The sequence below is a fragment of the Bombus fervidus genome, chromosome 6 (genome assembly GCF_041682495.2).
Source record: "Bombus fervidus isolate BK054 chromosome 6, iyBomFerv1, whole genome shotgun sequence".
Classification (NCBI taxonomy): Eukaryota; Metazoa; Arthropoda; class Insecta; order Hymenoptera; family Apidae; genus Bombus; species Bombus fervidus.
Genome location: NC_091522.1, coordinates 10632374 through 10655779, shown reverse-complemented (window position 1 = coordinate 10655779; position 23406 = coordinate 10632374). Strand labels below are relative to the sequence as shown.

At 36.9% G+C, this 23406-nt stretch overlaps 2 protein-coding genes across 11 annotated transcripts in view; one reads left to right on the top strand and one right to left on the bottom strand.

Moving 5' to 3' along the window:
* LOC139987909 (uncharacterized) overlaps positions 1-23406 on the top strand; it is a 586680-nt gene that overhangs the window by 333400 nt on the left and 229874 nt on the right. Inside the window, exon 1 of one of the 7 annotated variants that reach the window (XR_011799969.1) lies at positions 5439-6873. The exons of the other annotated variants lie outside the window; for them this stretch is intronic. The gene's annotated coding sequence lies outside the window, so the exon portion shown is untranslated. Of the gene's footprint in view, positions 1-5438; positions 6874-23406 lie in introns of those variants that run through there. 7 annotated transcript variants of the gene reach the window in all.
* Positions 1-23406, bottom strand: part of LOC139987915 (uncharacterized) — a 456615-nt gene that overhangs the window by 427690 nt on the left and 5519 nt on the right. The window lies entirely within an intron of this gene.

Below are 23406 nucleotides of genomic sequence, written 5' to 3'. Positions count from 1 at the left end.
TACGATTCTTTTCACTCGTAACCAGCATATCACTTTGATACTTTGAATTACGATTTCTGAGCAGACGTATTCCGTAGCTTCTTTCCTTGCCGTGCATCAATGTTACCGAAAACAGAGGTGAAATCCTTTCAGTATTCGAACCGAGAGTAGCATTGCAATCACTCTAGTTCGATCCAGCACCAGCGAGCGGCGCCACTTAATGGGTAAGTAGATACAGACGTTATTGGGTCAGACGTTGCGATCTCTTTCACTAACAATAACATATAACGTTAGGTAACGAACATGTAATATTAGGTGATTGTCTGACGATCCACATAAAGAATTACATACTAGCGCAAAGATAAAGTATTGTAAACAAATGCACGAAAATATCTCAGGAGTTCTACAGATACGTTTTGATTGTCATTTCAATGTTAACTTTTATTTCTGAGTAATGCACATAGAGCTTTGACAGAAATAAAATTGACATTAGAAGTGCAAATTTCTCTATTACAATTTGTGGCGAAAAAATATCAAGATCAGAGAAATATTATATTCTAGTACGATTTGCGTAATGAAAACCAATCATTACACTTTTATATTATTATTAATTTAGTATATTTCTAAATTATTATTATATTTTCGGATATGTATATCTTTATGCTTACATTTGAGTTTGTTTAAATTATCAGTAGTATGCACAAATATCATCCGTAACGTTATACTTGACTGAAATATTTGTGCAAATTTACAAGAGCTATTATCGAATATAATTGTGTTTCAAGGTATTAATTAATATATTTGAAAGGGATATCAGAAATTTCTACTTATATAATAAATGTTACATATTAGTATATGAAGATATTCATACATAAATATATATATTATTGAGAATTTCAACTATAAAGTTTAAAATATACTTTCCATAATTGTTTGCTATATCCATTTATTAATCAGTCGAGGTCGTTAATAGAAGATAATAACATTAGTCATGAATTACAGGATATGAACTCTAATTACTAGAGGGATGTTTATGTGACAAGTCAAAGACAATAAAATAACTGATTTTAATATTACGTACTTCCAATACAAACTTGTGAACATTATCCCTCGTGTAGCATTCAATGGCCAATGATACACATACAGGACAACATCTATATAACTGTCGGACAAGTTAAAAGCAAACGTTTTATTTATCCAAATGTTCGTTTAGTGAGAATAATAAAATACGATAAAAAGTTTCCAATAAATTGAAAAATTACTTCTCTTGCACATTTGCATAGCATCTATATATTAAATTCGCGGAATAATTACGAAATAAATACGTTGCTAATATATTCATTAAATCCTTTTTCACTGAGTACCTTCGTTAATTAATCGTTTCTACATGAAATACATTTCAAAAATAAATATAAATATGAATTGATTGGTGAAAGAAAAACGTTCTTTTGGAATACCTAAAATAATGGATATCTTGTAGAAATAAAATTTTTGTCATTTAAATATTGAAATAAGCAATCCATTTCCAAATATAGCAATTTTATTCTTTAAATCAAAATATAAAATACGATAAAATGAAAAATAAAATTATCCATATACAGCATAAACGATTTACATATTTTAATTACAGAAGGGAATAAAAATACGAGTATTGATTTAAACATAATGGGCAACGTTGAACAACTATAAAGCAAAAAATGAAATGTCGAGGGAATAAGTGAATTTCTCTTAACGAAAATGAAAAGTATAAAAAATTTTTATAAGGGTATCTTCTGGAACTTATTTCATTTATTTCATGCACACATACTTTCGTTTAGACATGCATACCATTGCTTTAAATAAACGCGGAAGAATCCGACGTAGCTTCTTGGCATACGATTGTAAGTAAAACCATTTGCTTCGAGAGTAGGGAACTCCCTTTGAAAGTAAATTTATTCTGGTAACAGTACCTTCGGTCGAAAATTCCTGAAGAATATTGAAGATTCAACGATAAGATACTTTCCACACAAAGGCAAACAGCTACAAACACTGCGAACGCGTATACTCCTTACGGGCAGATTGTTCGAGGATTCAGCAGCAGATTTCGCTACAGATCTGCGAAATCATGCCATAGCGTTTATACTTAAGCTTGCGCCACGGTTCACCTTCGGCGGTTGTATTACATACGTGGCAAACTTTTTAGATTGTATGTTATATAATTTACTAGACACTCGGTCCATAATTACTTTCGAGAAAAATATCCTTAAATGCATTTTCGTTCTAGAAAAAGAACTCGGAGAATTATGAAAATCCTGAACGTTAAAAGATAATTTGGAAATTCATTACAATTAAAATTTACAATTTCTGCCTATTGAAACTAAGATGACTGATTAAAAAAGATCCTATTGAAATTAAGAATAAAAAATGAAATTAAATTTCCTTCTTTCATTAAATTCAAATAATACTATAGACCTACGCTGTATTTGCTTGTACATACTTTTTGTAAGAGTTTGTTTTAAATTATTGTACCAAACGAAAGATTAGAATGAAATGAAGAGAAAATTACTTTCCTTAAAAACTCATGCTTCTCATCCATCACTTCTCTTTCGAGTTTCGCCTGCATTTGCTATAAACACAGTCTTTGCTAATACGTATATATGTATTGTTAATGTCTATAACTCTGTTTCATATTTGTTTTTAAGAAAACATAATGGATATAGTATTGGCAAAATGCTACGTTTCTATAAATACCGGAATCTTTTATTGAAAACTCGAATAAATTACCAGTAGCTCGTTTTCTTTTATCAAGGGGCTTCGCAAACCACTTCAAAGCAGTAGTCGATAACTATACTTCCAGACATGGAAATAGGGCTGTCAATCGCCGAAAGTTCAAACATCTGTAGACTCCAAGAGAAGTGAATATTTCCAAGACATAATGTGAAGTGTTTGCATAGCAGATGGCACTAAGTGAACACGCTTCCTGTTGCGAAGTCACTGTTGCGAATTCTCAACTAATTGGCGATCAGTCAGATGCAACTGATCGGTTGATATCGCAAACCTTGAACGAGATTAGCGCTCAAGGTGGACTTAAATTAAAGATGCGAAGTAGTAGTATGTTTAGTTTATTTATTTGTATTCTTTAGTATGCGCAAAGAGAATCAGTAGGAAGTTAAGATGCAGAATAATGTTATGTTCAATTAGTTTAGTTGTAGTGCTGAGTAACAGGAAGAGTATGACGCTTTAATGAAGACTTGTAAAACTGTGTCCAGAAGCTTCGCCAGTTACTTATATATTATCCGGATTTTCCTTCTTACCTGGTTTTTATGGGATGGGAATCTGTTATTTCAAACCTTACAATTGTGTACACTCGTGGGTGCGTACCCTCAGGTGTTGCTGATTGATGCCAGATGTTTACTTTTGACCTGACCCATCGGGCAGTTTAAATTCTTTATTAGCCTCTCAATGAGGTCCGCATCGTAAAGTTTAGAATTTGGGAGGTAAGAACTTTTCCAAAAAAGACAAATATGCTGTCCGAGTCATAAACGGACGGCCACTTCGAATCCCCACAGTTACAACGCGTCTCGTAGGTCGAACTTTTTTTCTCGTATACAAAAGCGTCGAACATCAGTCAAACTTAACAGCTCCCGTTCGTATAAATACTAAGGATGTAAGATTTATTAAAATAGACAAATAACACTCAAACGTTAAAAGTGTCTGTCGATGTCACCTTTCGATCGCTTGCAAATTTTCAACTATTTTTCTTAACATCATTTACTTATTACACCAACTGATTTCCTTTTCGATTTGATGTAAAAGAATTAATACACTAAGTACAAGTAATTTCTACCCGCATAAATATGTGTGATATATTCAATAACGTATTACGAGTTTAACTGAAGAAGAAAACTGTTCTTGGTATTGAATCAATACTAGAAAGCAAACAGGGAAATCGATAAAGTACTATATACGGTACTTACATTATATTTATCGTCCAAATTGAAAATTTACACGCAATCTTGACCGTTTCGAAAGAATCAAAATAAGAGGCACGTATGATAATCGACTGAAAAATTTAGATTAAATTTAATATTCGTATGGAAAAAAATAATGCTTTATATAAGCACCTCTAATATGTTTCGAAATGTACCTTATCAAACATTTTCGGAAATGGAAAAACTTGATTGAAGTCAGTAAACAGAGTATTATTAATTAATGAGTTTTATACTATTGACGTTATCTAATATAAGACCAAGTTGACGTATAACAATGTAATACACTCATGAGATAAATTTACTAAGATTATAATTTATTGGCTGTACCAATAACAAATGTAAGTTACTGATACATTAATTAGCGATGTATTAGAATAATAACAATTTTCGTGATAACCAATTTGCATAAAACGCTTTTGCGATTAACGAATGGCATTCACTGATACAATGTGATTCGAGTAACATGATTGCCATCCAAGCTTATTATAACATTCCATTTGTTGTTTTTATTTAAATCGCATGTAATCAAGTAAAATATAGAAAATAAAGATTATTACACAGTTGATCGCATCCGGCTTTACAACAAAATTTCAATACAAAATCTAATTAGCATTTTATTCTGAAAAGACAGAAGTATATAGTTTCAATATAATGCTTCCATAGCTCTATTTATCGATATAATATTATATATAATAATCGTATGGATATGTAAATATCATAGATACCTCGTGTTCTATTAATTTATTCATTTGTTATATACGAAGAATAACCTAGTTTATTTCTTAGTTGCATTGCTAAAAACTTTAGCTAATTAAGGTTTGCTTCGCTTGAAGTAAATTGTCTTAAGTTCAATGCAATTGGTACGAATTACTGGCAGATAAAAGTACATTTAAAAAGGCAAAATACAACGAAAGAGAGAAACTGCGACACAATGAAAAAAACAATTTCTCCTCTACCATTCCGTCCTCAGGAACTTTAATAGTCTAAACATTAATTCAATGGATTCTATCTAATTTATCTATGCGAGTTCTATTTATCTAATCGATTCTAATTACGTTTGCTAAAAAATAGCAAACAACGATGCTTCTATTACGATCTTCCTCGCTAAAATCTAGAAATACATCACTACTACGAATCCAGGAAAAAATTCAAGCGCTCGTAACAATAACGTTTCATATACGATATTCGTTAAAAAAGAGGGGAAACAAGAAATGGGAAGTAAACGAGCGGAAGACAAGTAGAGGGGGAAAAAAAAGGAGGAAGCGTGAATAATTCGAAAGGACGAGAGCAGTGGTGCATGGACGCATCGAGCAACCCTTTCAGGTTGGCGGCGAGCGAGCGACTGCTGGCTCGCGTCTTAACTCGTGCGATTCCGCGGACGCTCGGGAACGCCGGCGCCTCTGGGCGTCGCGACGGCGGGCGTCCAGGGCTGGCAGGCTGGCAGGCAGGCAAAGGCAGGCGTCCCTTCGCGCTCTCCCCGCCAGACGAGTTCCGACTCTACGCTCGGCCGGACGTGACGTAACGCGAGCAGCGTGGAGAGCGTAGAGAACGTCGTCGCCGTCGTTCTAGTCGTCGTCGACGTAGCCGTCGTCGTTACCGTTCCTGTCAACCCTCTCTCTCTCTCTCCCTCTTACACACGCACATACATACACATACACATAGTCTCTTCCCCTGCGACACAAACACTTCTGTTCTCTCGTGCTCGCCGAGACACCGAACCGTTCGGAACTCGTTGACGTTTCCTCGTCACAGATCAGTCGAGTGTCAACGACAACAGTCGGCACGACGCGCGTCGGCCTTCCTATCACGGTGTAGACGCGCCACGCACGCAGCACCGCGTGCGTTTTCATGCACGCCACTGCGTAACAACGGTGCGTCCACGCTCCAGCTGTAAAATAGACACGAACTGACGGAGTAATTTATCGCGAGCGGGGTCAAGTGCAAGTGAAACGAATATTCCATACGAACGAGTGAAAAGAAAACTTTGTGGTGTGAGAAAAGATCGAGAAACGGAAGCAGTTTCGGTGGTGGTTCAATTCGGAGGATCAGAAGCGGACCGAGATCACGTGTGATTACTTGGAAAACGACACGCTCGTTACGTTACGGTGGATCGAGAGATTTGTACTGGAAATTGCGATACAAATCGCGGGAACGTCGTGGAGAGAGAGGGGGAAATTATCGTGATTATTTGTAGATTAAACTCGTGACGGTATCGCCGATAGAGAGAAAAAGGTTAAACGCCGAGAAAGTTTCGAGGGAAGCAAACTCGAGAAAATCGAACAAGATCTTGAACGAAGCAGATGTCAAGAGATATCAGTAGGTCGAAGTGGGGTTGTGCGGCGATGTAAAGTAATGTCGCGAGGGAAAAGAGTTACCGCGATCTTGGCGACGTCGCGATAAATAGATCGCAGACGGTAGTATGCAGTGACTTCTTGATCTCGTCGAAACGACGTACAACTTCCGACAGTCAGTTTAAAATATTACTGATCGAGTAATGCCACGTTCACGGCACATTAACGTCAGCGATTGATCCACAGTAGTTGCGATCGCTGTCACTTGTACGATCTACGCGCGCATCCTGTACGTATTCAATCAGACGAGTTGTCTTACCTGTCTTACCTATCCAACGGTATTGTTTTCCCGATCGAACGATATAACATAGTGGAAAATTCGCTGGGTGTCGCGGACTAGCAATCCTTCTTGGATCACGTGACAAATCGCTGAGAAGACAATAGTTCGCCACGGCGAAACCGGAACCTAGCGAAGATGCTGACCATGTCGACCTTGATGATGCCCACTACGATGACCACCATGACGAATCCTGGACCTATACCGGCACACAGCATGCCGCAGAAGATAGAACCGCCTAAGCTGACCGCAGCAGCTACGCTCACCCACACGACAACAGCCGGTAACAAATCAGGTACCGCTTTATACTACAGATTTATGGCTTTGCACTATCACTCGAGCGCGGCTCTAAGATAAATTTAACCGGTACATTGTGCCGCCGAGTATGCTCCGTTGCTCCTGTCAATCCGTGAACGATATACGTCGCTAAAGTTACACTCTCGCCGTTAGGACGGTCGCGCGAGGTTGGTATCCTTGTTCGGTTTGCGCTCTTTTAAACCGCTTAATGCCCATCCATCAAATTATTGTATTCGAGAGAAGGGAGCCGCGAGCCAGTTAATGTTTCGACACGGTTATCAAGCCGATAACGTCGAACCTCCACGTTTCATTCGTTTTTTCGTCTAAACAGCATTCCATTCTCTCTATCGCCTATTTGGAACGAAAAAGTCGACGAAAGGAAAAAGTATGTAGGCACCATCGCGCGTTATCCGGCTATGAATGTCGACAAATTTTTCTCTTCCTATGATACTAGTTCGATGTTTAATGTATTTACATCCTCATCGACGTGTAAACAAAATAACCGAATTAATTTTGCGGTTTACACAGTTCCTCCGACGTCGTGTTCGCGATACGGCGACAATTTCTGTGGATACATTGCCACGAGGCAAAAACCTACTAAATAAGCTCAGCGTTCTCTAATCGTCTTTATTTATCTCGATTTGCTGTCTCCTCTCTCCTGCTGCGTAGTTCGAGGTATTGCATGAAACCAACAGCTTCAGAAATTTTTATCCTTTTTTATTTCATACATACCATTTTGATACTTTTGCCGCGAAACTACTGCAATTCTGTGTTCCAATTCCGGCGTCCATAAAAGAAGTGCTAACTTCTTGTAGGATATGCGAGGGGTTAGGGGGCCGGGAAGTTGGGGAGAGAGAGAGAGAATAGCAAGGCCGGCTGATCTGGATGTGACCCGCATAGAAATTGGAATATACGTCTCGGCTTTCTAAGATGCTCGTGAAAGTAATAACGTTGATCGCCAGGAATTAATTGCTCCCATTACGGATGTCGACTTTTCTCGATTAGCGTTCGTGACCGGCCGTTCTCGCGCGACTTCGTCCCCGACCAAGAGATCTACCAGCGGCCGAGAGCAATTATCTGCCGGTAATTACCGGCTAATAAACATTTACCGTGAGCCCCGACGAAACGTTATAGCTCAATTAAAAATTTATAACTCGGCCGCCGGCTTGACAAAGCCGCGGGAAAAAAAGGTTGGCTGCTGGCCAGGACTTTGTAGTCTCGACTCGAACGAAATTCCTGCCAGAATCTTTCTTCGTTTCAACGAAAATCCTTTACATCGTGCTTCAACGTTGCGTATCGCCTCGTCGAAACCGTACAGCGTTCCATCATCCGTAAGTGCTCTCCATTGCATGCAGAATCGCGTGTACCTTCTAATACGCACCGTCTCGTTGTTTCCACGATTCCGTTTGCATAGCTTCCATAACGAAACGTTCAACGGTACGTCGTGGAAAAATAATTTCACCAGGAATAGATATCTCTGTTTCGTCATCCACAGGTAAATCGAATCCGTTGAGTGGTTGTATCTAGGCAAGGAAAACTCTTAACTGTGCGTACTTAGCACGTACCGGTTTGTACCTGGATTACAATGAAAACCGTTGTTACGGCCATGTATCCCCTGTATACACCGTTGTTCAGTTTCGGAACGTCATCAGCGTACTCTTGTCGGTACGTTCAAAAGTTCTACACAGTACTCTAGGACGGTAGAATTCAAAGAGTGCTTGAACCTTTCTCTCGTGTCTCGACTACTATACGCCTTGTTCGTAGGGTTTCTTTTTCGACCGGTATTTACTGTCGCACAGCCGCTCCAATTTTCTCGTTGTTGTTGTAAGTCGAGTACGGCAATTTCATCCATGCGATCGCGACGAGGCTCTGATTACAAATTGCGCTCGCATTGATTTTGCATCGTGAAATTTAGCTCGTTCCTCGTGTTCCTATGGTTATTCGAAGTTGCTCGTTAAACCACACGATGCTGTTACGTAGTTTCTTTTCTACCCTCTTTCGTTATTAAAAGTAACGAAAGAAGACGGCAACTGACATTATTACGGAAAGTGATTTTTACGGGTTATCGACGCTGCGAAATAGAGGTTCGTTCAAACGGAGAGATAGTTGCATTATATGGATCATCGATAATGCCACACGAATGAACTATTTTGATCGAAATCACGCGTCTCAGCATTCGCGGCCATTTTCCGAGCAACGTCAGAAATTTCTATGACGATATCGAAATCTAACTTTCTAAATCATATTTGATTACGTAATTTCCAAGTTCGAATACGCAAAGTTATGTCCGTGTCAATTCCCAGCTATCGATTATCGCCGTTATCTTTTATCTAGGACGCATGATAATCGTTAAAGTCGTGTTCCGTAACTAAGAATAGCCTGTATATTGTTACAACGAAGAAAACGATCGCTTACTCGCGATGATATACAATAAAAGTTTAGAGAAGATACTGAGAAAAATCGGAGACTTTATCGTGAAACGATATATTTAGACCTGGATTTGCAGTAAGAGGATATTCCCTGGCTTTCTGTAAATTTACTTTTCTATAAACGCGAGTTTGTTTACGTTTTGGAACAAAGACGTTAAACGATCGTTGGGACTCTGTAATCTTCTAAGATCTGTTTCAGCTATATTCCATACTTTATTGAAAAAAAGCTAGAAAGAAGATACACATATGGGATTCAAATTCCTATACTCTAACTTTTCTATCGATTGACTGGAAGATTGAAAGAAAATTGCAGAACATTTTAACGACAGTTTTGATATTATTATTTATGATTATATTCAAATGCACTAACAGTAAGTATTGTGTATTATATACTGCTTTATACATGTCTACACAGACATACGTCTACATACTCATTCATACAGTACGTCTAAGAAATTATTGATATTTCTACTTGATATCGTTATTTCCATCGAATTTGCCACTAAAGTAGTCAAACATTTCTTAGAAATGATTCTTGGCAAAAATAGTTTTATATTAATCGAACGAAGCAAGCTCTTAAAATGAATATAACGTAATCTTATACTAATTTACAACGTCAGAACCATGTGTTTTAAATGAAATGCGATTAAAATATCCAAACGTGTAATTAATCGAAAACCGCACAGATAAGTATCATACGTACAGTGTATGATGAATAATACAAGATCGTTTTTGTTTATCTTCCGACCTTTATATCGTTTCATGGCTAATTCATCTATCGTATCATAGTGTTATTAATGCTGAAAACATAAAAGATAAAGTCGAGCACATCCCGTTACCATTTACCGTATAAATAAACGACATCGCCGTATCTCGATGATAGACTCGCCGAATCTGTTAGCGTTGAGAAACTTTAACGTTTATCCGAGTCAAAAACGGGGGAAAAAAAGAAAGAAAGAAATAGAGAGAAAAAGGAATAAATCGGCGTAATGCATGGCGCGACAGCATTCAAAGGCGTGTTTATCCACGTATGTGTAATCCAGAGCGCGGAATACGTAGAACTGCCAATAGGGCAATCCCTAGCCGCGCACACTTAGCACGTACTAACTGTAGTTACCGTTACATCGCAAGTGTACGTGTCGTGGGAGCGTAACAAGGGCGCAAGTCCCGGCATCGTGCCACTTCGCCACGTATACTACCTGCGTGGCATGCACGTTAGCTACGTAGGTAAGTGGATGCATGGAATTTATCGAAGACCACCAGACGTCACGGCATTTGGCCCCGTATCGGACTCCAACGTGTATCAATCCTGTTAATTACTTAAGGATTAGATGCTGCTGGTCATCTCGTCGTCGAGATCCATCAAAACGCGAGCTTGCCGTTCTTCTTCTTTATCGAACCATCCATTCCTTGCTCCCCTGCCCTCCATTTCTTTCCCTCGGCTCGTTCACCTTCGCACGCTTCCAGCACTTATCTTGGGGACGCACGCAACGTGCCGGATACATCGACCGCTCTGGGAGTAGGGAATTTTTGCTTTCACGAAGGTGTTAAGGTTCCACGTTTCGCGACCAAACGACTCGTTTGGGATAACGAAGACGTCCCGGTGGCACGAAACTGCGCTTCGCTGACGAGATGGAATGCTCAATTATTTACAACTGGTGAGAGAGCGTCGGGTGGGAAGAAGGGCGTCGCGAGGGAAGCAACGTGCTCTGATAAGAAAATTAATTCTGTTTACCGATGTTTTATAGGAATAAGGAGCGAAAGTGTAAAGGATTCGTCGCGAAATTATTCCCTTTAGATAGGTCGGAAATTTCGTTAGCGCTTTCGCGTCCACTCAAGAAGCTTCAAGTGGAATTTGTTGTAGAAGAGTGAGAACTCTCTGTGGCGTACAATTCTTTCCATTATTTAACATAGTGTCTTGCAAGAATATGACGATATGCTACAAAAAGTCTTATTTTCTGTGTATTAAGATCCAATATATATATGTTTAAATGTAATAACATATCGATACATATATTAAGTATCACGCGAGTGTATAAAAATGTTTTTTCATAGCATCGCATTCATTTTTCAAATTTGTCTCGATGATCGCAAATGCAGATATAGCATTTACATTTAGTTGAACGGATATAGATATTTTATCAGAGAGCAGGCGCCTGTAAACATGTTCAGCTGTTTACATATTGGTAACAGCGAAAAGGCAGCCATTAGCATTACACGAAATTCGTCCAAACGCAAGCGAAGAACATCGTAATTCAGAAATTGAGTTGGACGAAAGGTTGTCAGCATTTACCAGTGTTTCGACTGTGCTCACTTCAAAACGTGTATACTGAAAAGGTTCAAATAGTGAAAGCACCGGCCTTGTCCAATTACACAATTGCTACCCGGAAATTTGCGTTACGGTAGAATGGAACTGTGAAACATTTCGTTCGCGTGAAACGCAAGTGGTATATTGTAAAGAAAGATGTTCGTTTCATAGAACATAATTGAATTCGAAACACGTAACACCTTCTGACCGAAACCACGAGCAGGATTAAATCGAAAAATATCACGATTAGCAAGGAATACCGTAATTTACCAAGTATTACTATTCTCGAAAGAACTATTTGAAATTATTGATCCCATAAACTCTGGAAATTTATGAACGAGCCGCATTAACGATTCCAGCTAAAGTATCACTATCTATGGCTCTTAAACTCTGCAACGAGATTAACGAGCAACAAAGTTCGGACCAATCGTTCGAAGAACAGAGAGAAACTCGAGAAATTCCAGTTTCCCTTGGCCTCGCCTCGATCTATCAACACGTATACGATAGAACGAATGCATTTGGTATCGCGTTGGCGGCGGCGGCGTTGGAGAACCATGAGATAAAAAAAGAAGAAACATTGGCTGCGAGAGGTGAGAATGAACGAAAGAGGCAGCAATTTTCCAAGATAGAACAGAAGTCGACAATGGATACGCCGATGGGAAAGAGGCCGACGACGAAAGCGGAGGCGATGGATGGCTTTAGCTTCGGTTTCCTGACGAGGTTACCGAAGTTTCGTCCGCAGATTCAATTTTAGTTGGCGCGCCAGGCCGCGCCACCACCATCCGCGCCGCTGAATGCTACATAGGTACCTTGCAGAGGTGGTAACCAGCCAGTCTTTCTATATTCAACCTTCCATCCCAGCTCTGCCACCCAACCGTCGCCGGCCTCTTGCCAACGGGCTGCTTCGAGGCCACTTTATTCAGTTCCGCTTAAGTTTTCGCGTTTTCCGCGCCTTCCACCTGATTGCGGCTTGTTTCGACCTCTCGCTGGTAGTCTCGGTTTCAACACGGATTTATCGACACGACTCTTCATTCTGACCGAGCTCGTTCGTTACCGCTGCTCACGGATGCGTTTGAATTTGATTATTAATTAATTACACCGTCGGCCGATATAAAGTAACGTTCAATATTGAGCGTTGATCACAGCCACTGCAGTCGCTGTTATGTCGTAACAACTGTTGGCATTGTTAATTCTATAGATAATTGCTATTATTAATTGGTAGAAATTGCGATGGTGCTGATTCGTATCGAGCCCTCGAACAGGCGTTATTTTCGTTTCCGCGCAAAATATCGTACTTTCGAATTAATTGAACGTTCCACGTTTTTTTTTTTTTTTTTTCGTTTATAGCGCGACTCCGCTTTTACGTGTTTTGTTCGAACTTCGATGACCTATTTTAAATAATTTCCGGAATGTTTTTATTAATACAAAAGCGACGGAAGTTTTACGTTTTGAACGATCTTCTTTTGTACTTTTCAATATTTCCTGTGCGAGGATTAATTCGATGGTTTATAGTATTCTGACAAAAAGGGATATGACTTCAGAATTTTGTCATAACCGTATATATTATCGAGTATATTATATCCTTTTATTATCAGAAGTATCAAAGAGCATTATATTTTTTCCTGAAAATACAAACTCTCCTATCAATAGGGACGAGAAATATAATTATACCTAAGGTTTAACAAGTATGAAGCATAACGAATTTAATATTTAAATACCGTTACAAATATTTTATCATATTCAATTTTTGTTTCGAAAGTGACGTAATTGAAAATATCTGATTTTCAGAAAATGCATTTTTGATCGTGTTAAATATCTATGATGATCATATCTAAATAATTGAATTACCTATTATATATTGCAACACAAGTATATATATTTAAGGCATGTGTCGCGACATAAATTATACCAATACTAGATAATCTTTGAAAGCATTGATCAGAAAACCAGAAAAAAGTGACCTTATACGTTATCACGATAATATCTAAAAATATCGTGACTGCCTACTACTCAACTCTATAGTCACAGGTGATTGTCAATATCCGCATACCACGAAGGAAAATCTTTAGCACGACGTGTATAGCGCACAAGGTAACAGAAACAAACTGAGAATGATTCGATTTTTTTTAAGCAAAACAAAGAACTTTTTTTGTCTAATATTTTTATCTCTAATAACGAGAGAGAGAGAGAGAGAGAGAGAGAGAGAGACAGACAGAGAGAAAGAATATTTATTTTCCAAAGTATAAAGGAATAGAAAATAGAATACGAAATATTTGTTAATGAGTATAATTATAATATACAACACTGATTATAATAGCTCATTATAACAAAGAAGTAAGAAACATTCTCCTATTTTTCAAATAATATTCCGTAATATATGATAAGTGTAACTACAAAGTTAATAAAAACGTTTATATAAACTCCGATTTATCCCTCGTTTTGTTTTTTACCCAGTTTTGTGTTGTGATGCAACAAATGATGTTATTACTTCCATTCGTATTCCTATGTTTACGAATTGTTCATCATATTTTACTGTTACAATTTAGCTACAATTTCACTATCTCGTATACGCCACCAAATCTATACTGCATGTACGGTTGAAAAACATTTTAGAAAATAACACACGCAGATTGCAGTTAATGCATGACAACATTCGATCCTCACAATTGAACCGACTAACTAAACATTCATTGATAGTAGTTAACCGATTTTTAGTTAAAAATGTTGAAGCAAAAATTATTTTATCTGGTCTACTTGCATTTCAAATTTTCATGCTCCAAAAATGTATACTTATAAAATTGTTCAAATTAACTTTTTTTTACAATATTAGTCAAAAAAATAATCGCAAATTTCAGTGACATTTTTAGTTAACATATGTGATACTGATAGAAGTTTTAAATCAATCTGCGTGCTTATATTTAATCTTCTGATTTACATTTCATTTCACGTTACGAAGAGAACCTTTCCCCTTTAGGAGAAGAAAACTAAATTACGTCGAATGCGAGACAGGGTTGCAAATGGGATTTATAAAAATTTAAATGAGAAAAACTGTGCAACGAAGTTTCAAAAGTCGTTATTTTTCTGGAAACATGATGTTATTTTACATACATACAAATAGGGTACATTTCACACTTAGGTATGTTTGCAATGGCCCTTAAGCGGCTAAGGGATTAGCCCGCTTATCACAACGTTGTCGACACGAACACACAGCAATTCGTTGAATGCACCTTGTGTACGTTTCCGTATTATTCTGTATTATTTAAAGGGAAAATGTAATTTTACTTGACGCAACTATTCTGATTTAAAAAAATAAAATATATTTCATTATCTTCGAAAACAGAAATCAAATCCTACTTCCATCGAGTATTGTACAAAATCAAAAATATTTCGTTCCATAGAGTTGACACACGTGCTACAGTGTGAACTATTGGAAATTAATTGCTTATGTAGGTATTAGGAATTCATCAAGGTCTTCCGGCACAATTGAATATAATTGTTAGCGAAACTTTACAAGTCACAATCACGTAAAACGATTGACAAGTACTTAGGATACAAAACGTTTCCACGTAAGCTTTCATACGCACGGCAAACAAGAAAGAAAGCATAGAGCAAACATTTGAAAATGTTTGCTCGTATAAAATTCTGTTATAACAATAGCAAACAAACGCATGTAAATATGAGCGAGTTTCGCAGCAAAAAAAAAAAAAGACATGCCCAGCTAAAGTAAACAATATATGACATCGGAACGGAACGAGATTCGGCAAACCAACGAGATTCGGACGAATCGCAACAAATTTGTCGGAACTGGTGGATCGCAGTGAAAAAGTAAAACTGATTTGCAGCTAATTAACGATATAGCGGTGTTTCCGGTAGCGTCGCAAACGAATTGTAATCTCGCTGCAAAATTGATTATCCGACCAGTTCCATAGAGACGACCGAGCGTATCGTACAGGTAGAGTAGTCACTTCGGGAACAACATTTACCGAGCAGCGTAACGACTGATCCGTCTATTCCCAGTGGCAACGAAAACTCGTAAAACGGTACTTGGAAATTCGCTGCGCCAAGTTAAACTTGATGGAGACGAAGGGGTATAGAGCTAGTGGTGCTAGTGTTGTAGCTAGTGTTGTAGCTAGTGGTACTGCCGGTGTTGTTGCCTGGCCAATCGTGCAGGTTCTACGCTATAGCCGCGAAACACCCAGAGGACCGAATGACTGTCGAGAGGAGTCCGGTTAGTCGCGTTACCAGGCGAAAACCGGAACCGCTACCTGTCGTGACCGGAGAAGTGGCCCGAGAGAGGAAGGAAAACCCCATACCGGCAACGAAATGATATTGTTTTGGCTGAAAATGAGACCTCGGTCGATGCTTAGATAGCATTTCCCTAGTAAAAACCGGATGTACAAGTATCAAACGGTCACGTACACTCGTCCACCGTTGCTCTTCGAATATATCGGCGTGTTACATGGCCACACATTTACAGAGAAATAGAAGAAGAGACGGAGAGAAGATAGCGATGGACGACGGGAGGAGGATTCGAGATATCGTCGCGGGGACAAAGATATTCAGTGGCGGACAGAAATATTCGACGATACCTAAGAATACTGGCTCAGTGGCAGGATATAGAGACGGGTGCACCGGTGACGCCAAGATACATCGAAGGAACGAAACATCGCGGAAGTGGACGACGCACCGAATTCGAGATCCTACTCGAATATCGCTCCTATCCTTCTCTATCCGCTTTTGCGGGATGAGGTCTGGTGGATTACACGTGGAAAACCGCATGGATTTGCGTGCAGTTGGCCGGCTGCCTCGACTGCCGGAGCAAAATCTGACCCCCTTTCGGCGACGGATAAATCTAAAATTTGGCATGAGAAGACTCAGCCATGAAAGACGGTCCGTGAGAAAAAGTCTCACCGTTAGACTTGATCGACAACAGACGTGGATTGCTTTTCAGCGAAAAAATGTCTGGTGAGCGTGCGAACGAATACTTTATTTCTTTCTTCTCTTTGATTCAAAATAATGAAACCTTCTTGAGCATTGTATACTTCTATAGAAACGGTGAATTGCGTGTTCAACGCGAACCATTGGAATCTTATATTCTAATTTACCAAATGAGTAATCACAAAACGATTCTGGAAATTCCGAAAAGTATTCAGCTTGCAAACTAAAATCTGCTAGCAGATTGGAATTCCTTGGTAAGAGGAATAGAAGATAAAAGTTTTGTCATAAAACATCAAGTACTTAGGGTATACACGTATAAAAAAAAAATAAGTAATTATTTATTATTTAATCTATTATAAACGTATACCACTTAATATAAATTCTAGAACTTCAAGCTTTGGTATTGTTTAAAGCTAAAAATGCATTAACGTAGTAATCAGATTCTTAATGGTGAGGTCACACAAGGGTTTCTCTTCTGTTTAACTCCATGAATGGATTGAGTGAGGTGAAAAACGTTGAATAGGAAAAGGCAGATATTCTTCTTTCTTTTTCTATTTCATTCTTTCTTTCTCTTTATTTTTCTCTTTTCCATGTCTCTTCGTTATTTTAATTGGTTCATATCAATATGTGAAAAAAAAATCGAGTTTAATTGTATAGACGTAAACCAAAATGAAGTATAGTTCTATATATAATTTTTTATTAAATGAATGAGATATAACTAATATAATCTTTGGGTAAAATAACATTGACAACTAACATCGACTTTGATCTCAAATTTTAATTTAATCATATATTATTATTATTCTCATAATTATATTTTAACGTAAGAAATATCTTTGTTATGTTTATTATAATATGTAATTATGTTTATTAAATATATTTGTTATGTTATTATTTGATTTGACAAAACTATCGTGGAACAAATTAATTATAAATTCAAAAATTTTATTTCCGTGATATGCTGAACTTTTTAAGACAGTGTCGCACATTAAACTATGCAAATCGTTGGAAGAAAAAATAACAGTGAAACGTCGTTCCAAATCCATTATTTTTCTACTTAAAAATACAAGAAAAGCTTTTCGTCGTATATAAATTTAAATTAAAATTACTTCATCGAGGAAAGACAAACATCTGTCGTAAAATTTTTTAACGACCAACACTTCGCTTTACGTTCCAAAGTTTCAAGTTCCGATTTGGAAGAATCTTTCTGTTTACTGCAATCCTAGATGATATCAATCGTATCCTATTCTATTCAAGTTTTGGGTAATAAAATGTTGACACGTTTGAACGCTTGAAAACGGTATTATCCGTCAAATCTTTTTCAAGCCGAAAATATCTGAACAACGAATGCTTCATAAATTATCACTCAATAATCAGCATTTAACGAAGATAATCCTTAACTTTTGATCGACGGTGTATAGTTCAACGACCAGTAGGTGTCAAACCAGTGCAGTGTAGTATTCACTAGGGTGACAGCTGTTTAGTTGGTTGACTGACTGACTGACTAGATGGCTAACACTATGCTGGCTAGCTAGCTGACAAGAGCATACCATCGTACATCCACCTGTAAAGTAGCAGCTGCATGCCGCATACGGAAGTCGTGTTCACTGACTGGATTTGCTTCTCGCGTCTCGAGATACACAATCTATCGTAAATCGTTTTGTTCGGTGCAGCGGTGAAATCAACTAACAAAACTTTCTGACACAGAACCTAATAATAATAACTAATATAACATTTTATGCAGTAAATTGACTGATTATAACTTGTAGATTAGAAACTTCTGATAACATACAATCTGTAAAATGTAGTTGCATAGATTCGTTCATTTTATTATCCAACTCGTTACTGCTATGTAATATTATTACATAACATTTATTATTTATTAATTATTGCGACTTATAGCTTCTAAAATTTCATTAATAATATGAATTCAATTATGCAAGCGGAACCACACTGATTAAAAATAGCTATTAGTTACACAGATACAAACATTATACGAGAAGTACGAGTAGAGAGGATCTAATAAAAGATTGATAGCGAAATAATTGCACAAAACGCAGTTCGTCGGGTTAAGGGTTTTAATTTCGATCATGATCATGTTAATTAGCATTGGTGTAGATTATGGTATGCCAATTGTGGTACACGGTAGCTAATTCACGTATGTGGTATGTATGTAAATTAGCATCGGCGATTCGTTTGCTGTTAATTTTATTGTGAATTCGGAAAGATTCGCGCGCATAATGGGATTCGTTACTATTTAATTGAAAACATTAATATTAATTATTTATCAGGTTCATTAAACCGCGTTTCTATTAATCGATGTGCTGGCCCAAAAACGTTCGATTCGTAATCGCGTCAAATCGCGTTGTAATCGAAATAAGCGTTTAATATTGCACGGCCGCTTGAAACGCGGCGGATTAATTCGCTTTTGTTTCGTCGATTTTATCTCCCCGCCAGCCTTCGAACGTCTGAAACTTCGGCCGTCTACATTATTTTCAGACTTTTCAAGGGTTTTATACATAGAGCGAATTCTATTATGAGCTCGAAAATTACTTGTAGCGTGAAATTCGCCTTAATCAGATCGTCGCGTGGCGAGAGAGGGTCGTTTGAAAAGACAAGCGTGGACACCGTTCTTCTCTCGAAGCACGTTGCCCCCGCATTAAAATTTGCGGTCATTAGGCACGTTCACGTGTCGCCGTTTTGGTCTTTGTCACCAACAATACACCTTTTCTTCTTTGAATAAGATACGTACTAATAGAATACGCTTTTGCTTCTAATGTATTATCTAAAATCGATGAAAATTCTATGCAAAACGTATAATTCTTGACTCCGATGACATTTCTTTTAATTCCCTTGAAGATTTCCTTGCAGAATGGCTTTTATTTAAAAAAAAAAAAAACAATAAGTTTTGTAGTGGGAACACAAATTTAATTAGTTACACGATTTGCTCATAAAATCTTTTTAAAATCCTTACATGTTTATCATATGTTTTATATGTTTAACATTCTTTTAACTTTCTTTTTTGTAACATTATTTACTTCATTCTTGGAATTGAATATCTATTAAAAAAAAAATAATAATAAAAATTCCTTTATTTCTCCCATAACATCGTTTTATTTTAAAATTATAATCAAGTCAAGACTAAACATCAGCTTTATCAGCGAATAAACCAGTACGACGAGCGGTGGATCATATTTTGTCAAGTTTCCACGCTCTTTATCGTGTTAAAGTTGTATCATTTCTTGGGCATCGGGTAGCGACTTATTAACGTAACATTTTCTTTGGAAAGGTTGTATCGGTATCCAGAGATCAGGTACAATATGGATGATCGCAACAGGCGACGGATATTGCATTCGCTGTAGCAACAGCCAAAGTGGTTGCTCGCATTAAGTGCGTTTCACGCTTGTGGATTTAAGAGAGCAGCCAGAGGTAGGCTGATCAATATGCTAATATTTTGATGCTTCCACTCCGCTCCGAGAATTGAATTACGCTCGACGAACGAAGATAGATGGAGAGTACGCGAAGAGGGCGGCAGGAAGAAAAGGGGCTGGAAGAGGATGAGATAGAACAGTTTTACGTTTGAAGATAGGTATTACACAAAATACCACTTTCCATTGAGGCGCGTGCGCGCGATTAACGTCACTGTAATGCGAGAAACCGCAAATGAATTCATATGCACCATTGTTACTGATACCGCGATGAAACCTACCACATTGTTAAGATACAAACGTGCAACTCTAGAAACCGTTTCTAGTTAAAACATTTTCTTCTTCCGAATTGTATGGTAGGTTAAGATGAATTCTTTCGAATTTTAATGAAGGATTTCAATTGGGAAAAGGCGAACTAACCACGTAAATGAAAAAATTGTACATTTTACAGGTGCCTCAAATTATATGTAACTTATAAATTACATTTACTCACATATTTTTTATCTCACCTTACTGATACGATAAGACAAAGAAGAAATTATAATAGCCGAGAAGATTCTTTGAAAACTATTTCATCAAACTCTAAACATAGAAGAACTTTCATTTAGTGAATTTTAGGGAACAAACATGTCAAATACCTACTATATTATTTATCACTTTGCTCTAAATTCTACTATCTGCGATGAGAATACGAAATAATGAAACAGGCTAGAACAAAAGACATAATAAATTCATAGCGTATATTATGAACAAAAACCATTAGCTTTTAAAATAAAAAATGCGGTGAAATATAATTGTCATTATATAAATATGTATTCAATAATTTTACATTACAATTGGTTATGTAAATACAAGCAACGCGTTTGAAAATCTCATCGCAATAACATTAAATATATATAACAGATTTGAATTATAATAATTATGTCCCATAAATAGAACAAGAGTTGTTCCGACGAAGTGGCATTTAAGCGCATTGAAACATTGAATCATTAATCGCACCGCAACATGTAATTTTAAACATTTGGAATAACTGTGAGAAGTATGTGTATGGAAACCGTCGTTCAATGTACGAGTGACTTTTATACTTCAAGTCTAGAGACTGTTGCATCGGGAATGTAGAGCTGCTATCAATAAAATTAATAGCAACAAGATTTTTAAATCGTTTCATAGATGTAATAGCGTTGAATGTAAAAATGAAAACGCTCCTCAATTTCCTATATCACATTATGAATACGAAGAGAGATCTTTTTTCACGTTTAAGCGAAATGAATGATTTTTATCTGATTCACGTTTTCGACATAACCTGCGACCATGATCTGTCGAATCCCCGATAGGTTAACGAGGAAAGTTTGTTTGCGTATTTATTACTCTCCCAGGGAAGGATACTATCTTAATGCTACGTCATGCGGGTCCTGCCGCGCGAAACATTACACTTCACCCTTCTCCTGCTACTACAACAATCTCACCCATCCACCCCGTTTATCCGCATACTTTTTCGTTACGGCTCTATCAAAGAACTTCCCCTAACGTTGTACCTTCACCATTTTTAACTCCTATGTTTTAAAGGGGCGATACTTAAATCCGAGCAGTCGTCGTTGCTCTCTATTTTGACGAAATGAAGCTCCTTTATCGAACTTTAAATTCAAATGTGAATTATGTATTTACATAGCAGTGAAATAAGAATGGAAGACGCGTCTTTAATGTTAGAAGCGTCTTTAATAATGTAATTAGATGAGATGTCTTTAACAAATAAATTCTCTATTTGATTATTAACTATATAACATTTGATTAATATTACCTGAGTCTAGCTGAACCTGTATAATAGAAGTAATAAAACAATGTGAGGTAAAATTCGCCAGATTTTGTCTACTTAAGAAATACATTGTAAGAAATGCAGAATCTTCAGTCACTGGTAGATTTTGTAATAATGATTAGTCAAAATTTATTTTGTTTAACTACTAATAAAATCTAAGATAATTCAAATCTTTTCTATCCTATCAACCTGTCATACGCAGAAGATAAATTTACCAAATAATCAACTAGCATTTTTAATAATATCGGAAGGGAAAAAGGTTGACAGGACCATAAATCACAATTTCTCCAAATTAATAAAAAAGAATGTAAGTCCTCATATAATGATAACATCCCCTACGTAACGATAAAATGAAAGAAAATGAAACGATATCTGACGGGACATTTTTATCTAGACAGACAATTCTAAACCTTTTTCTTAAGAATTAATAAGAGAAAAATAAATAAACCTACGAAATCAGCTTCTCATACGTATTTGTATTAACATACGTATTAACCAATTACAAAAAGTGTCAATATCTTCTATTAATGATTTTTATACAATATAAATTTCTATTTAACGTAACATATTACTATTTATTGTTTTACTGCTTTCAAACATCTTATAATTTTGATAATTTCCTAGTTCAAATTCTTAGTACACATATTTTTTGGAAATATAATAATATAAATGCGATTCCTCCGGATTCTCAACCTTCCCGCCTCTCTAGAAGTAGCATCTTAAACGATGTACTTGAATCTGTAGTTACAAAGGATTACTGTGCTTCTGTTCACAAGAGCGAATTTCAAGGAACTTGGTTATTAGATCAGGTTCCCATATCCCAAACGCAGTAATAATGTAACTGGATGTTCTAGATAATTTCGATAGGGATCTACTTATCGGAAAAGGCCTGCTCAAGCAAAGAGAGTGTAGTTAAGGAGAAGAGGTGGAAAGGGAAACAGAGAAGGCAGAGGAATTGAAACAAGGAATGCCGGTGGCGCGTCGCGTTCCTATCCAGATATCTTCTGGTTTCCGCGAAGCTGTGGGATGTCGCCGTGAAAGATAATTCCTACTGTGAGAACTTCTGTCACCACTTGTTTGCTTCCTCTTTTCGATTAAGATTCCTTTCTACCATGACCAATCTTTTATTTATTACGATTCTTCATGTACTTATTCCAAATATTTTGAATTTTTTACTTTAATATCTAACTTGAAATTTTATATTAAATATTTAATTGTTAGTATTTAACGACTTGAGGATAAACGAAAGATTAATAGGAATTAGATACAAAATTTGACTTAAGAGGGGAAGATTAGCATTTGAGAAATTCCGATGCTTTCCTCAGGTTAGCTATTCTATCGAAATTATTTTTACTCGGATTCAAACTTCAATCGTAACGCTTATTTCTCCCTAGATACGAAATTTACTAAGGTAAAAATCAATTAATACATAAGTTTATGAACAAAAATCAAGTAATATAAAATTTATACATCCGAATGTTCGAAATGTTATAAGGTGGTACAAATGGAAAATGGATTCTTCGAGTTAGGCTATGAGAAAGATTTTTAAAATTCTCCAGATTTATAAGCTACAGAAATGACATTTGATCCTATTCCAGAAGCAATATTCTTTCTA